The sequence below is a fragment of the Pteropus vampyrus genome, unplaced genomic scaffold, assembly GCF_000151845.1.
Source record: "Pteropus vampyrus isolate Shadow unplaced genomic scaffold, Pvam_2.0 Scaffold111, whole genome shotgun sequence".
NCBI lineage: Eukaryota > Metazoa > Chordata > Mammalia > Chiroptera > Pteropodidae > Pteropus > Pteropus vampyrus.
In genome coordinates, this window is record NW_011888892.1 from 1462735 (window position 1) to 1479801 (window position 17067).

Here is a 17067-nt window from a genome sequence, read left to right on the forward strand (position 1 = left end):
ATAAGCTGTTGGAGCCCTGAAATGAGGTCGGATTTTAGATAGAGGGTTCACCATGGCACCCAGCCAGCTACGGGATCTTGCTCAAGACCAGTTAGTTTTTCTATCGACTGTCGTGAGGAAGACAGTAATGTAGGAAGGTGCTGAGGAGAAAAGAGGAAGTGACTGCATGGGGTTTTTGGCTTAGAGTTAAGTAGTACTTTTTATTTATATAAATATTACAATTCAGAATTAATTACCTTGTAATATTTTAACAGAACTTGAAAATTCAACATGCTTGGAACATCCTTTCAGTTTTACCTTCATCCGTATTCCCTAAAGATGCTTTCTGAGCATCTGTAAAATCTCCACAGATGTATATTAAGACTCGTATCAACGATTATATTTATATTAATAGTTATATTACTAACTATGGACTTATTAATAAAGCTAATACAGAACCTTAAAGACTGCTGTAAGTCCTTTCTTTGGATAACTTCTCATCACCTGAAACTGGCAGCTGAGCTGCTCTCAGTTTGTTTCTTAGGGACTTTGTATTTGAGAATGACTTCGCTTCTTCCGTTCACTTAAATAGGGTTTTAGTAGGTGGTCGGGGAAATTTGTACTAAGCACTTTTACAGTGTTTAGTAATGCTTCACAAATATGGCCTAATTCATTATTAAGCATGACGATATAAAAAATGTGCAATTACTGGCCCCTCCCTTAACCCCAGCCATCGACCCATACATCCATAATACTTGTGCCTTTATTATTGCTTGAACTGGGGATATATAATTAAAAGCAGTTGTGAATTTAGTACTGGAAAATGGTTGGTATACTGGAGACATCATCCAGTCTGCCTATAGGTAGAGCTTGATGCATAGACGGATTCAGGGACTCTGGTCCATGGTATGGGAACTAACTGCTGGTATTGCATTCGAACCAAGGAATGTTTTTTTAAGAGTAGCACTTGGGTCTAGTGCCTCTTAAAGAAGGTCCAGGTTATGCAGATTTTATCGTTAACTTTATTCTACTAATTAATTGAAGTTTGATTCATTGGATAGAATTGGAAACGTGTTACATGCAAAATTAGACTTAAATGAAATTTACTTGGGCATATCAATATAAGTTAAAAGAGATTTTGTAACTTTTTCAGTGTGCAATACTAAGAACCTGTTGCTATTAAAAATAATTTTATGTCCTTTTATGACATTTGGAAGAAAAAGTGTACTTAGTGTAAATTTCATCTCAAAACCACATGGTCGAGCTGTTATCTTTACTCTCACGTTCCATTTACTGATTACTGCAGGTACAAATGGCTCTCTCAGGTAATCCTCTCTGCCGAATTTTAATTTCGCATTACTAAGAAACAGCATTCTCACAGCCTCCATTCCCCATGGAAAGGGCACTGTATACATCATCATCTAACATAACACACTTATCTTAGAACTCTGAGCTTAGTTTTCATATTTAGTTACCTAGATGTTTGGAAGGGCCAGGCTGTTCACCAGGCACATGATTCTTTATTTTCTGCGGCAAACTTTCTTTTGGGGGAGAGTCAGACACGGACATTTAAATATGTTATACTGGCATGTTAGTTCCATGAAGATTAGCTGAGATAATGTAAGTTCACAAGCTGTTCAGTTGAGCCTACAACCATATCAAAGTAAGGCCTATCAAAGCAAGCATGAGTTTTTGAATGCGAATATTTTTAATGAAATATTGAAATTATTTACGGTAGCCCTGGCTATATTCATTATGTTACTTGTTCTTACCATGATAAGTTTTTACTTGCTCATTTTAATTTCCAAATGAATGAGCAAGTAATTTACTTATATTTCATTCCTGAGAAACTAAAGGGAAGAAACTGCCGAATGAGTGTGAAAACAGCTGTTAAATCTCAATGTTCATTTTAGGGATGCTTATATGATTAGAATTCCCGGATCTTCAGCATACTTATCTCATTGTGTGTAATCGTGTGCACAGAATAAACTTAAAAGTCTAAGCAAGATAAATATAAATTAGCTGGGTTGGGCAAAAAATGCTCTTGCTGAAGGAGAAAAAGGCTTCAAAACTAAATACAAGCAGTGTTTTTTGTTGTTTTTAAATACTTGGTTTACAGCACCTTCAGTAATAACAAGCAATACAGGTAGGAATTGATTTAGATTACCAAGTCATATTAGTGTGCTCATTAGCGCACACTTACACGTTTAAAGTTTTGTAGATAAGTGTCTTTCCCATGTCCAGTTTCACTGACCAGCCCATCAGATAGCTAATTTTATTTGCCGTGTTAAATTAAAATTCTAAATATAATAGTTCATTATTAAAAGAAGTGAGTAGGATTAACACAGAGAATTGATTTAAAAAATAGAGAATTGATTAAAATAAAGCCTTTTAAAAAACACTTTTGGATGAAGTAGCAGGCTCAAGTGAAATTCAGTTTCAGTCTCTTCGATGGGAATAAAATACTCATAGTTAGACATTGTATTGCAATATCTCCTGAGGAAGTCAGGATCGGAGCCCCCAGAAAGACTGAATCTTGTCTTTGATCTGTTTTATAAACCATACTTTTATTCTGACCATATGCGAGGTGAAGGTTATAGCATGGAAACTAAAATCTTAGTAAGTGTGAGTTTTCTTTTAGCTATTACATAGTAGCCTTTCTTATAGTGAATCTGTCCTCTTAACAGCTCACACTATAAATGAGTTGAGGACTTGGCAAGCCAGGGACATAATACCACGCTTACAAAATGAAAGGTTGAGCTCCCAGGTTCAGAGAAAATGCTTGAGAAAGAGAGGGGAAGAGCTTCTATTACCTGCCTGGAATTTCTTTCATTTTGCTGGCTATAAATAGGTGGTAAGATGACATTAATTTAGTTGAGAAGGGATTTAAGAAAATGGAGAGGCTTTAGTGGCCAGTGTCTAAATTCAGGCCGTTAAAAAAATCATTATTAACTTTCTTTGTAAGTTCGTCATCATTAAATAATAGTCTTCATTGTCATGTGGTGTTAGGAAGCCCAGTGAAGAATCATAGGAAACTTTTAAACAGTGATTATATTTTTAATGGGAATTGAATTTTGAGTATATGTTAAATATTGACTATTTTGAGTATGAATATTCAAAATTATATTGGGGTGGTATGCTAGTAGTTAGCAACATTCCATCGATTTCATTGTCCCAAGTATAGGTGATGTGCAATTTTTATTTTATGCGTTTCAGACAGAAGTAGATTTTGAGGATATAGGCCATCAAGGAATTTTATCTGTTTCACAGGGTCGTTTGTGAATTGTAAGAAGTATTCCTTAGCAGCTTTCTTTCCTACCTGTGCTTATTAAGAGCAGTGGATAATTAGCACTTTTAAGCTGCTTTTCTCCATTAGGAGGAATGATAGACTTGACTTTGATCTTCCAAATTCTTTAGTAAGTCAAACATGATACTATATACCTAGATAGCATGCTAACCTATGTTCATAATTTGAGAATGGTTATATGTTTAAGATACTTGGTTTGTGTTCTTCTCTTTACCTATGAGTCTTTTAACGGTTGATTCCTTTTCTAAATTGATGATGACGACCTGGCTGAAATGATACATCCCCATTAGCAACTTCCTTCTTACAGCCTCCCTTTATCTCCTGCTTACCCCTTGCATTCAGAAATACAATTTTATCGAATCCCGAAATCTAAGGTTTTTCTTTGGGAATTTATCCCCCGTGTCTACCAAAATCAAAAAACTGAGAATAGGTTAAAATCTTGCATATGTCGTTTGAGAAATTTATAAGTAGAAAGGTACTTTTATTTTGGGGGCATATTTTAGAGGTGGAATTATGTAATTATTGTTTTAATAACCATGTCCTAATTATTTATAGCTTCCTGCCTGACATAACTCACTTCAAGAAGTGCACGATGTCAGAACGTGGAATTAAGTGGGCTTGTGAATATTGTACGTATGAAAACTGGCCATCTGCAATCAAGTGTACTATGTGTCGTGCCCAGAGACCCAGCGGAACAATTATTACAGAAGATCCATTTAAGAGCGGTTCAAGCGATGTGGGTAGAGACTGGGATCCTTCCAGCACCGAAGGAGGAAGCAGTCCTTTGATATGCCCGGACTCCAGTGCAAGACCGAGGGTGAAGTCTTCGTACAGCGTGGAGAACGCGAACAAGTGGTCATGCCACATGTGCACATACTTGAACTGGCCTAGGGCAATCAGATGCACCCAGTGCTTATCCCAGCGTAGGACCAGGAGCCCCACAGAATCTCCTCAGTCCTCAGGGTCTGGCTCAAGGCCGGTTGCTTTTTCTGTTGATCCTTGCGAGGAATACAATGATAGAAATAAACTGAACACAAGGACCCAGCACTGGACCTGTTCTATTTGCACGTACGAAAACTGGGCCAAGGCTAAAAAATGTGTTGTTTGCGATCATCCCAGACCTAATAATATTGAAGCAATAGAGTTGGCAGAGACTGAAGAGGCTTCTTCCATAATAAACGAGCAAGACAGAGCTCGGTGGAGGGGGAGCTGTAGCAGTGGACATAGCCAAAGAAGGTCGCCTCCTGCGACGAAACGAGACTCTGAAATGAAAATGGATTTTCAGAGGATCGAATTGGCTGGTGCCGTTGGCAGCAAGGAGGAACTCGAAGTGGACTTTAAAAAAGTAAAGCAGATTAAAAACAGGATGAAAAAAACCGATTGGCTCTTCCTCAATGCTTGTGTGGGTAAGTTTCTGCATTTTTTTGAATGGGATGGGAAAAGACGTTAAAAGTGACGAGAAAGATACAAGCGGGGTCAGTAGTACTTAGCGTTTAGTTCATTCAGCATGGGAGCGGTGCTCTCAATGTGCGTGCATAAGAAGCTCTGTATTTGTGATCTTGTTATGACTTTGTACTAAATTGCCTCCATGTCATTGTATACGTGTTTCTCCATCATTAGGGAGAAACTTTTTAAGTGAACACAGAGTTTTTCACACATCAGTAGTAAAATACATACCTGGAGTTTAAAATTGCTACTCTGTGTGTGCTGTAACAAGATGTGACTGGGGACACCAGCTGCTGCTTCCGAGTGTTTGTAAACACTGCGAGCATCTTGTGACGGTAGAGGCTTTAGTCAGATGTTAAAAATACCACAAAAATGTGTGACTCCAAGAAGTCGAACACACATAATATTGACCTTGAAAATACTGATACTAATTTAACACTAACGTCATGTAGTAAATATTTGCAAACTTTATGAAACTGATTTAGCGAGGCCAACTCATTCTACAGGTTCAATTATGATTTGTGTGTTTTGTGGTTTTGGTTTAGCGCTTTGCTAAAGAAGTTCTGGATATTGGTCCCAGTTTCTGGCTCAGAACTGGGCTTGCTGTAGTTGTTGACCCTGTGTGTTAATTGTTTGTGATGTAATTCACTAAAGTAATTATTTGACTTTTCTGTATTTTCATCTCTTTGCATTTTGAGTAGATTAGCTGTTTGACGATTTCAGTTACTTGGATGTGGCGCTTACTTTGACATTTAGTTTTGTAAAGGAAGTTTTGAGTGAATACTCAAGTTAAATACCGTGCAGAATAATAGCTAAGCCTTAAACGTGGTTTAGTTGTATATACACATTTTCCCAATATTTCTTTTGTTTTTTACTCCTGAATGTAGCCCCAGGAATATGGAAGACATAACTATATAAATCCGCAAGTCCTGAGAGAGGAGTCCTATTTCAAGAAATCTGAGTTTTAAATTTTAGTTTCATCCTGGCCAAAAGGATGTCTCTCAGCAGTGAGCCCCTCTGAGCATGGAACGCAGTGGGCACTTGGTGCCTGTTAGCTCCACTTGCGTCCTGAAGGCTGGGCGTGGAAGCACAGAGCTAGTCTCCTGCTCTCTGTGCGGTCCCATTTCATCCCATTTCCCTCCTACCCCAGTTGGGGTAACATAACACTCTTGGTGTTGACTGTCGTCTTTTCATAAGGAGATACAAAATGGTTTTGTTATTTTTTTAATTGAGGCCAGATTCACATAACAGAACTCACCATTTGGAAGTGGCAGTTCAGTGGCGTTTCGTGCACTCACAGTGTAGTGCAGCCACCACCTCTTGTCCGGTTCTGAAGTATTTTCCTCAGCCCCGATGATCTCCGTGCCCATTAAGCAGTCACTCCACATCCCCTCTTCTCTGGTGACCTTGCATCTCAGTGTGATTGCCTTTTAATTAGCTATGTGCCTTTTGGAACACACTTAAAATCATTTTTGCAGGCGGTAGTGCACTGTGCATGTGTTTACTGCGAGGTGATACTGTAGCACACGTTAAGTTCATGGATAGAAAGGAACTGTGTTGCAGTGGTTCTTAACTTTTCTGGGGTCACAGCATCCTTTAGGAGTCGGAAGTTCATTGTTTCTTCAAGTTCATAGATCTTAGGATGAGAGCCCCTGCCTTGAAATGTTTTCTGTCCTTGAAACAAGGTTGACCAGTCCGTGGTGTCCTTCGTCTTCTCCTGCTGCCTTTTCTTTCTTTCTAGTATCCTCCTCTCGAACAACCATCCCTGTACCGCTTTAGGACTAATATGGGATTCACTCTTGTTTTATTTACAAACAGTTTGTCATGAAGTCCCTATTCCCACCCACTTCACAGTTTCTAGGTTTTTAGGGCCCAGGATTGATTGTATTTGGTTCACGGTAATGTTAATTCTGTCTTCACTATCAGTAAATATTTCTTACTTTTGAACTGTTGTGCAAAAGATTATGGCTCTGTCTTTATTAGCTGGTCATTTCTTAATCTCTGAAATATGTTAATAACTTTTTTTTACTTGTTCGAATTGTGCTGGGTTAATTCACAGAAGTTCACATGTACTGAAAATTAACCTATACTTTCCCTTTTCTGCCTGCCATATATTCTCCAGATTTCATTAGATGTGCTGATGTTAGACATTTAAAAAAATCATCTCAGTACTCTCTTTGGCAGCACATATACTAAAAAAAATCTCCACAGTATGCACACTAAGTATAAAATGTATGCTGAGTGTAAAACTTAAACTAAATGTCAAATGTGATACTTTCTTACTTGAAATTGGAAAAAAAAACCCTCAATGTCAGGCCAGCTTTGCTGCTGGTAAAATAGGAGTGAGGGAAGGCAGGAGTAAACTAGATCATCTGCATTGTCGAGCAAGGATCTTAACATGACTACGGGGGTCAGTGTCACATCAGTCACATTGTCTTATGTGGTGAGAAGATGTTGGGGACAGAAGTGGAATCTGGGGGCGGGAGCCAAGATGGTCAAGGCAGAGGTGTGAATTTAGATGCACGTTATCTCTGGAATGTTCGCAGTTTGGTGCCAGGGATTTTCTGGGAGGCCATGTCAGCGCTGACCGGAGCCCGCCTGTCACGGGGTAGCGGACAGTGTCCTTAGAGAGCAGCGCCACCTGACACGCCACTTTAGTTCCGTTAGCGCATCGAGTCAGTTGCTCTTTAAAAGGGTATTTACATTTGTGACCCAAGTTGATCCCTTGAAAAGATGCAGGGTCAGGTAAGAAACCCAGGTTAAATTTGTGTAACTGCTCTTTGCATTCCTGAACCCTAGACTCACATATCCAGCTGCCTACACAGCATCTTCCCCTAAATACCTAACACAGGTGCTCCTTGGCTTAATGACGGGGTTTTGTCCTGATGAAAAAAATCCCCTCGTAAGTTGAAAAATACTGTAAGTTCACGCCGCATGTCGCCAGCTGGGGGGAAGAGCCATGTTCGACCTGCGGTTTCTACTGAATTGGTATTGCTTTCGCAGCACCGTAAGGCCAAAAAATCGTAAGTCAAACCGTCATAAGTCAGGACTGTCAGTAATAAAACTCACTTCAGCTCCGTGAGGCTAAAACAACTGGTTTCTCCCTCAAACCTTTTCTCTCACGGGCTCCCCTCTCGGACAGTGGCAGGTTCATTCTTCCAGTTGCTGTGCAAAAGCCTTGGTCATCCTTGAGTTTTCTCTTTTATGCCCCATTCCTATTTGTCAGAAAATCTCACTGGCTTTACCTTCACAATGTATTTCGCATCTGACCGCTTCTCACCGCCCTGGTGCAAACCGTGCCCCCGTCTGTGTCCTCGCCCTCCTGTGCAGTCCGTGCTGCACATGGGGGTTACTCTTTGAAAACTGCTCAGAGCCCTCCCAGTTGATTGCCTGTGTCCCTCAAAGTAAAAGCCACAGCCCCTTGGCCCTCTCCAGGCTCCGGCCCGCACCCCTTTGCCCCATGCGTAGTGTCCGCCTCTCATCCCGTCCCTTGCTCCCAGCCTGCTGTATCTCTGCAGCCCCGTGCCCGCCTTTCTTCCGTGTAAGCCTCGAGCCGTTGCCTCCTCCTCTGCCTGGATCGCTCTGTTCCCTGCTTGTAGGATCAGCTTATTTGCTTCCTGAAGCTCTTTGCTCAAATGGTGCCTTCCTGGGAGGCGTCCCTGACTGCCGCATCGAAATTCCAGTCCTGTCCTACGCCCGCGTCCCTCAGTCCTGTCTCCACAACACACATCGCCTTCTGATGATACACTGAATCGCCTTGCTATTTGTTTCTCTCTTCCTTAGCAGCTTAAGCTTCCTGAGGTCCAGGAGTTTGTCTCTTTGGCTCACAACTGTATCCTGGTACCTGAGACAGTGCCTGATAACATAGCAGGCATTCAAACATTCGTTAAGTCAGTCAGCGAGTACACCTTCGTGGAAACTGGGATCTGGACAAATAGACCTTCACCTTTCTTCTCTCCTAAGGGCTGGGTTCTCCCTTCCTAGCCTTCTAAAGTCTTCTTCACCTTCATCTTCTGCAGACTCCCTGCGTCTCGACCCAGCGGGAGCCAACTTGACTTCTCGCTGTCAGGATAAGACAGAGTAAGTAGGTACGATAGGGTCTTATTGCAAAGAGTAGAGAGGCCTCAGTTTTTTTCCTTGTTATTTTTTTAGGCGAGGCAATCCTTGGTTGACCTCACAGATTGCAAGGACCTCGTCAGCTTACATTACAATCCCTTATTTTTTATTTATTTTTTTAAAAATTTTTTATGCCTACAGCACCTGCTCTTCCTAGGTGGTCTCCCATCCAAGTACTAACCAGGCCCGACCTTGCTTAGCTTCCGAGATCAGACGAGATTGGGCTTGTTCAGGCTGACGTGGCCGTAGATGAGGCTCAGTTTTTCACCAGGCAGTCTATGGATATGAAAAGTCTGAAGTTATATTTCTTTACCTTTAATCTCTCTATCTTCCTGCCTTCACTGGTGAATATTTGATAATCTGATGAATATATGATATAAAGAAAAAGTCATTTTGTTTGTTTACTGAACCTAAAGTCCTAAATGAAAAGTTTTACTTGGACAATTTTTGTTCAGCTGTCATTAGACTTATTGCTTCCCATTTGGCATTTTGCCTCATGTCTGAAACAACAGCTGCATCTTTCTCACCTTAGCTCGTCCGGCGATGCTGTTGAGGAAGACGGGACGGATTCGAGACTGTGGGAGAGGCGGGTGTGACCGCGTAGGGGAAGAAAACCAGGCTTGTATAACGCGTACATGTTGAAAAAATTAGTTAATTAAAAAAAATTTTCAATTACAGTGACATACAATAGTATTAGTTTCAGGTGTACGACATAGTGATTAGACATTTATATATCTTACAAAGTGATCACCCCGTGAAACTGGCATTTTATGCTGAAAATGTTCAGTTGTCTCACATCGGTGGCAAATTCAGAAAAATTTAACTGTCAGCTCTCCTGCAGTAGGGAGGGGTTGAGGCCCCTCAAGAGGCTAGGTCACTCTTAGGTGTGGCCGTGCCATCTTTTCTGGTCGGAGATGGTAGAAGTATTTGTAAGGGGAAACTCACCGTGCGCGTGTCTCCTGCACTCCCAGCACTGCTGGACACCAGGTGTGTGTGGCGTGGGGTGGGGTGGGGAGGGGGCAGTTTGCCAAACCAAGCAGTTCTCGTTCTCACTACTCCACCTGGGTGCCCTGCAGTTTACCTCAGGCGTGACACTGTCTACCTGGACACAGCATCAGATCCCACAGATTAAGGGTTCAGTTCCACAGAACCCCCTCCTCCACTCCGCTTCAGATGCCAGTTGGAAGTCGGGATTACCTGTGCTGCTCATCTACCGGATGAAAATCACACAAGTCCCACAAGTCCCACCTTGGGTTCGGTTAATTCGCTAGCATGACTCGGAGGACTCAGGGGGACATTTTACTGGCTGTATTACTGTTTATGATAAAAGGATATGCAAGGGACAGCCAGATGGAAGGAGCAGCACAGGGCAAGGGAGGGGCGTGGTGTGTCCCATGCCCTGTCTTGACCGCCACTGTCCCAGCGCCTGCATGCGCCCCCCAGCCCAGAACCTCAAACCCCACAGCTCTCCAGACCCCAAGAGATGTATATGGAGGCTCAGTTACCAGGATGATCAATTAAATCGTTGGAGTAGTCGATTGAGTCAGTCTCCGGCCCCTCCTCCAGGAGGTAGGGGTGGGATTGAAAGTCCCCTCTAATCACCCCCTCCCATCTTTAAGGGCTTTTTACAAGTCACCTCATTAACATAAACTCAGAACTGGTCGAAAGGGGCTTGTTATAGGAATAACAAAAAACACCCACTTCACCTTTATCTGGAGCTATTTCAGTAACTAGGAGCAAAACGAAATATAACAAAAGATGACTGACTCTTAATAGGAAATTTCAGGGTTTAAGGAGCTATGTGCCAGAAGCAGTGGATGAAGACCAGATACGTATTTCTTACTGTAAATCACAGTATACAGTGTTTTTTCCACTCAATGTGGTTCAAAGGAGTGCTGTTACTGGAACTTCTGTTAATGTTTACATAGTGAATATTAATGTTTTCAGTCCTGCCTTTTTTTCCAAATCAGGTAGATAAATATACCTGTAGGAAGCTGATTGCTGTGTCCCAAGATCATCTGTCACTTGCTACTATTAATAGCCAGCATTCTTTAGTTAGGTCGCACTATTCGAACTTGATTTTTAGTGTGGCATTTCTGTACCGTTTGGTCTGTTTGTTCTGCTTGTGTTTGCCTGTTTCTCAGTTGGGATACGACAGCTCTTTGCACTGTCAAGTTTTCCATCGTTAGAACTTTCTCTACCCTGCGGCATGGCTTTGGGTATTCATCCCTTCAGAGTCAGTAGCCCAATAGCAGATCGATGTTGTAATATTTAATTTTTGGAGATCATCTTTGGGTGTTTAGAGAGGAGGCTGATGAAGTTGTTCACTGTTTTAATTTAAGTTGTTGCTATTTTTTGTGTTGGATTTATTCCAGGATGTTAATGTTTTGTTTGATTCTGAACTTGATTTTGTACTGATACCAGCCTGAGTGTTCTGATACTCTTCTGAGTTGGTGCCCTTTGTTCCTTAAATAAGTTGCTTTACCTATGAATGAAGGCAGAGCCCAGAGAAAAAGGTCTTGGGTCTTAGACATTTAAAACCAGGAGATTTCAAAATTTAATGTTATTTAAAAAATAACGCTAAAAAATGATTGGCGTTAAAATAGTCTTTTAAAAGCTTTAAATAGAATCCAAAGTGTATGCAGACTCCTGCAGCAAGTCTTTGGCCCTGCACCCATAAAAGGAAGGCAGAGTGCTAGGCTGCTGGCTGGCAACGCTTCGTGTGTCCCTGGTTAACTGTGTGTGACCCTGTGATACTCTCACGGGGTGGGGGGGTAGTGGAAGCAACTCTGGTGTCTTTTCGCTCTGTGCAGGTTCTTGCTTGTGAATCTCCTTCCTGTTCAAGGTAGTTAATGTTACAGATAATGGAATTAACTTTTAGCACCGTGAATGGAGTAGTCTCTTCGGATGGTTTTTGTTTTCTAAGGATTTCCTTTTGTGATTTTTGGAACTCGGGATATAAAATGACATTTTATGTCATTTTCGCTAAGTGAGTTGTGATAATTCTCAGCAATTGAAAGGCTTCTAATCTGGGGAATGCAACACATTTTCTTTCCCTTGGCCAATTCAGTCAGGCTTTTGAAAGTGCTTCCTGCCACCTGGGATCAAATAGACGCTTCCAGGAGCGAGTGTGTTAGGCAAATGGACGGCAGTGGCAGAGAGGGAAGGCTGGCGGTGTTTTCTGGGTGCCTTTAGTCTGTCTGAGACGTAATTCCTGGCTTTTAGAAATACAGGCCTGCCAACTAATAATGCGCCTCCTTATGCTGAGAAAGAGAATGTGAGTATGTCTGGTGATTCCTGATTACATGATACTGACTTTTGAATATGTATCATTGGTTTAGTAAAGGCTTTCATTTTTGAAAAGCACCATATTAAATGAACACATTGAATTATGAAATCCAAACATCATTTAAGTATAAAAACATGTTTATACTCCAGAGGACTTTACTGTTTACCATAAAATAACTAATTTTAAACATTTATTGAACTCTACACATGGCTAAAAAGTCCAGCAGTATAGATAGAAGAGTTTATAAAGAAAAGCAATAGTTTTTTTTCTCTTCTCCACCTCCAAGCTTGCTGTGCAGAGACAGCCACTTTTTCCCCATCGGCCTTTTATTCTGAGAAATTTCAAAACCTGTAGAAAATTTACGAGTGTGATACATCGAACACCACATGCCTTTGACCTAGATTTTACAGTTGTTAGTACTTTGCCACATTTGCTCTCTCCCTCTCTCCAGCTGTCTCTGTTTGTCTGTCTTTGTGAGTTTTTCTTGAACTATCTGAGAATTAGCTGCAGATGTCATGACATTTTGCCTCTAAGTACTTCAGCATGTACTAAAAACAGACATTTCCTCTGGTATAACCATACAATAGAATTATCTAGAAAAATTTAACATTCAAAGTCCATATTTATTATACCAATAGTTTCACTAATAGCTATTGGTCCAGTCGCCTTCAGTCAAGGATTATTCCTGTTGTATTAGTTGTTTCTTCCCTTTAGTCTCCTCTAATCTAAACAGTGCCTCAGGTGGCTTTTGTTTATTTTAAACTTTCACATGAACATTTTTAGAGTCCAGGCCATTTATTCTATAGAATGACCTTCAATTTGGTTATGATTACATAACATTTAAACATTTATCTTTTTATGAGGAGGAAGGAACACTACCTTATATAGGTAGGTGATATTATTTGAACAGCATTTCTAATATCTCTGAATAATGTCCTTGTGTCTTTTTTAAAAATGTAATTGTGGTAAAGTGTAACAGAATTTGCCATCTTAACCATTTTTAAGTGCACAGCGCAGTGGCATGAAGCCCCTTCACGGTGTTGTGCAGCTGTAACCACTGTCCCTCTCCAGAACCTCATCTTGCAGAACTGAAACTCTGTACCCACTGGCACTAGCTCCCCGTTCCCCATTTCCCCTTTCCTCACCCTTGACAGTCACCATTCTACTTCATATGATATTCTTTTGTGACTGGCTCATTTCATTTAGTGTCTTTCAGTTTCATTCATGTTGTAGAATGTGCCATAATTCCCCTTTTAAGACTGAATAGTATTTGTTGTACGTGGGGGCAGCAGAATTTTCCACCCCAAAGTATGCCCCTTTTTTGAGATATTGATAATCTTAAGCTTAATTTTAAGAAACAAAAGACTCAGGAAGAACTTGTGACCTGCCCCTAAATGCCTAAAAGAATTTAGATAGAGGATCTGTTCCAGGAAGGGAGCTGTCATTGTAGATAATTGTAGGTTAATGTGAACTAGTGTGCGACAGTGCTATGGGGAGTCCCCTCCCGGCACATTGTCCAGGTTCCTGATGTCTCGAACAAAGAAGTGGGCGAGACACCGCAATACAGTAGGGAAGAAAAGTTTTATTAGAAGAGAAAGTACACTCCCAAACGTGGAAGCGGCTGAGCAAGAGAAACGTGGCTCGAAAGGCCCGGTGACAAAGCCTTCGGGGTTTTTATTCCTATTTGCTGTGGCTGGTCACTTTTCTTGGGGGTGGGGGGTGTCCTTGATTGACAGTTAAGATTGACAGGACTCAGTGATTCATCATTTGCATTCTGCACATGTTCGTTCTCAGAATTCAGTCTATTATAATGATATTAATGAACTTCCAGGCATATACATCATATTATAATGATAGTATAATGAGGCTCCGGTGAGTTGAAGGTCGTTGGAGTCTTCATTGCACAGGTGCGGGTGACTGGCTAAAACTAGTACCCAATTTTCTGCCTACTTGTTTCCTGGTATGAGTTACTTTTAGCCCAGAAATGCCTTCTGGCTTGCTTAATTGTGGGCGGGCTGGGGCGGACCCTTCCTAGTATAGGATGACCTCAGTGTCTTTGCAGGCAGACCCCAGACCCCTATCTAATTTTCCTGCCTAACTCTTTTCTAAGAGTCATGAACCCCCTTATTGTTAGTGTGGATGTTGAGGGACGGGAGGTCTCTTCTGCATCTGCTTCTTGCTGAGAAGGGTCATGGTCCCTGCCTACAGGGGTTTCATGGAGCTCTTTCCCTTTCTGCCTCAGTCAGGGCGGGGTCTTGGGTCTCTTGTTGAAGAGCTGTCTCAGACTCTAGACAAGGAAAAGAAGATAGAAACTTGTTGAAATCATATATTTATTAATTTCTATTATTGATTTGCCTACTAAGCTAGTAAAGGAAAACAGACTTGGTTAATATATTTCTTAAAGAATTAAAAACACCTTTGGCCTAAAGTCCCCTCTCCTCTCAGACTCTAAGGGCCCTGCCTGGCCTAGGGCCTCTCCCACCTGACTTAGATGATCCTTATCAAAAGCCAGAGGACCGGAGTTACCAGTTTCAGGGTCATTATCTGGATTTGGGGGAGAGGGCCTTTTCCCAAAGAAAGGAGAGAGGAAAACTTAACTAGGTTTACTAAAAAAAATATTAAGAACTGTGCAAGAGATGTCCCATATCATTTCCTGCTAAAAGATTAAGAATTTTACAGGTGGTGTCCCATATCAATAGGGAGGAACAAGCAAGGCCCTTTTGATTAAAGTCCTCTGTGTCCCATTTTTAAAGATGGCCCAGCAAACATTTGTTTATGAGACATTTGCTTTTTCCATCTTCCTCCCCTTTGTAGTCCCAAGCCACAGCCCTCCAGTCTCAGCTCAAGATGGCCTTAACTGCCTGGCTCTTCCTCCTGTCACATACCCTTATGGAGCTCTTGTGCGTACATACATATTCAATTTGGTCATTCTCCTGTTAATCTGTCATGTTAGTTTGATTATTAGACCAGCCAGAAGAACTAAGAGGGAAACCAGGAGGATTTCCCCACCCCCACATATATGTGTATCACATTTTGTTTATCTATTAATATATTGATGGACGTATCATTATTTCTTGTTTCATCAAATTTAGACATTGTTACTGACTTCCTGTAACAGTACATGAGCGTTTATTTCATTTTTAAATAATAAAAGCGGAGCATACTCATTGTAAACTATTTCAGATAAGAAAAGCTATGAAAAAGTAAAAATAGTTTGTAGTATCATTGTCTAGAGGAAATGTTATCTTTGTGTATTTTCAGTTTTTTCACATTTTTATGTAATCGATATTGTACATTTTTTGTTGAGCTTTACATTTTGAATTAAAATGCTTTCATCTTGGGTCTACGACCATGCCACCTTGTACAAGCCCGATCCCATCTGATCTTGGAAGCTAAGCAGGGTCAGGCTTTGTTAGTACTTGGATGGGAGACCACCTAGGAAGACCAGGTGCTGTAGACGTAAAAACTAAAAATAAATAAAAAAAATAAGGGATTGTAAGGGATTGACAAGGTCCTGGCAATCTGTGAGGTCAACCAAGGAGTGCCTCGCCTAAAAAAATAAAAAGATGAAGTAAAATAAAATAAAATGCTTTCACCTTTAGAAAATGAGTGTGTAACCTGGCATTGACTTATTGTACTTAAAGTTAACCTATTCATTATTGTTAGCCTTTGGGTTATTTGAAAATCTTTTATTCTCTTAGTCTTTTGATGACCAAAATTGTCAGCATTTCTAACGATTTTCTTAGGTTTCCGGAAACGGGATCATAGGGTGAAATGGTACAGATGTGTTATAGGCAGTTTTTGCATGTTGGCAACGTGGTGCCTGGAAGGACCGTTCAGTCACGCCCCGTCATCCATGTGAGCATCTGAGTGGCTGTCCCTTTGCCGACGTCTACAGGGAGGCATGCTCTCTCATTTAGTCATTCGTATTTTTTTATGTGAATTGTTGATTCATGTCTTGTCCATTTTCTTTTGTGATTTTATCAAGTTATATGAAGTCTATAAATTATAGATAATACGTATATTAAAAATATATACCAGTCATATTTATTTGTTGAAAATTTTCTTTCCCTTTTTTGTTTGGTGAAGACATTTATACTAATAACATTTTATTTTTGTTGTGTTAACACAGTTTTTTGATTTAGACTAAGGATTAAATTAATTTTCTGAAAAATTGAATATTTATTAAATTCTTTCCCCATTGTTGTGGGTGTTTCTATTATACATAACAATGATTTGATGTCATTTGTTCTGAGGTTCTTTATTTTGATTTTTTTTAACACCAGTATCACACATTTACTTAAGTAATTATGACTTTATTAGATATTTAAAAACCTGATAAGACAAACGACCATCCTGCTCCACCCACCCATTGTTTTTAAAAATTTTTAGTTTTTACCTTTTCCTTATTTGTCTGCCCCCCCCCCCCCCCCCCCCCCCCGGCCATTCATTTATGCATCCAGATAGCCACTGAGTGTGCTCCCAGGCACCGTGGCATAAGTCGTGGCTCTGTGCGGGCTTGCGGCGGGGGGAGTGAGCACAGTGTGATAAATTCAGCAGAGGAAGGGGAGGGTACTAGGGGAGTGCAGACCCTAATCTCACTTGGAGATTTGCAGAGGGCTTTCAGGAAGAAGTGACATCTAAGCCAAAACCTTAGGAGAGGGAATAGTGTGTCAGAGGGAATTGCACGTGCTAAGACCCCAGAGTCAGGAGCGGGAGTGTGGAGGGGAAGCTGCGGGGTAGTGCGGGACTTTCAAAGCCTGTTACTCTGGTTAAGGAGTTTGCCTCTTCGTGTGAGGGCAGTGGTAAACGGATGGAAGGGGACTGCCTTCCTCAGGTTTGTGGTTTAGGAGGCTCCCTCTGGTCGCAGCATGGACACTAGTTTGGGAGGGGATAGCTGTGTAGGAAAGCACGCCATTTAGGAGGAAGT

At 41.0% G+C, this 17067-nt stretch overlaps 1 protein-coding gene and 2 pseudogenes across 1 annotated transcript in view; 2 read left to right on the forward strand and 1 right to left on the reverse strand.

Moving 5' to 3' along the window:
- Nucleotides 1–4674: 4674 nt before the first annotated feature.
- ZRANB1 (zinc finger RANBP2-type containing 1) overlaps nt 4675–17067 on the forward strand; it is a 37600-nt gene continuing 25207 nt past the window's right edge. The window contains exon 1 of the mRNA XM_023533767.1: nt 4675–4692. The gene's annotated coding sequence lies outside the window, so the exon portion shown is untranslated. The remainder of the gene's footprint in view (nt 4693–17067) is intronic.
- On the reverse strand, nt 8981–9099 carry LOC111743337 (annotated as a pseudogene).
- Nucleotides 15479–15597, forward strand: LOC111743325 (annotated as a pseudogene).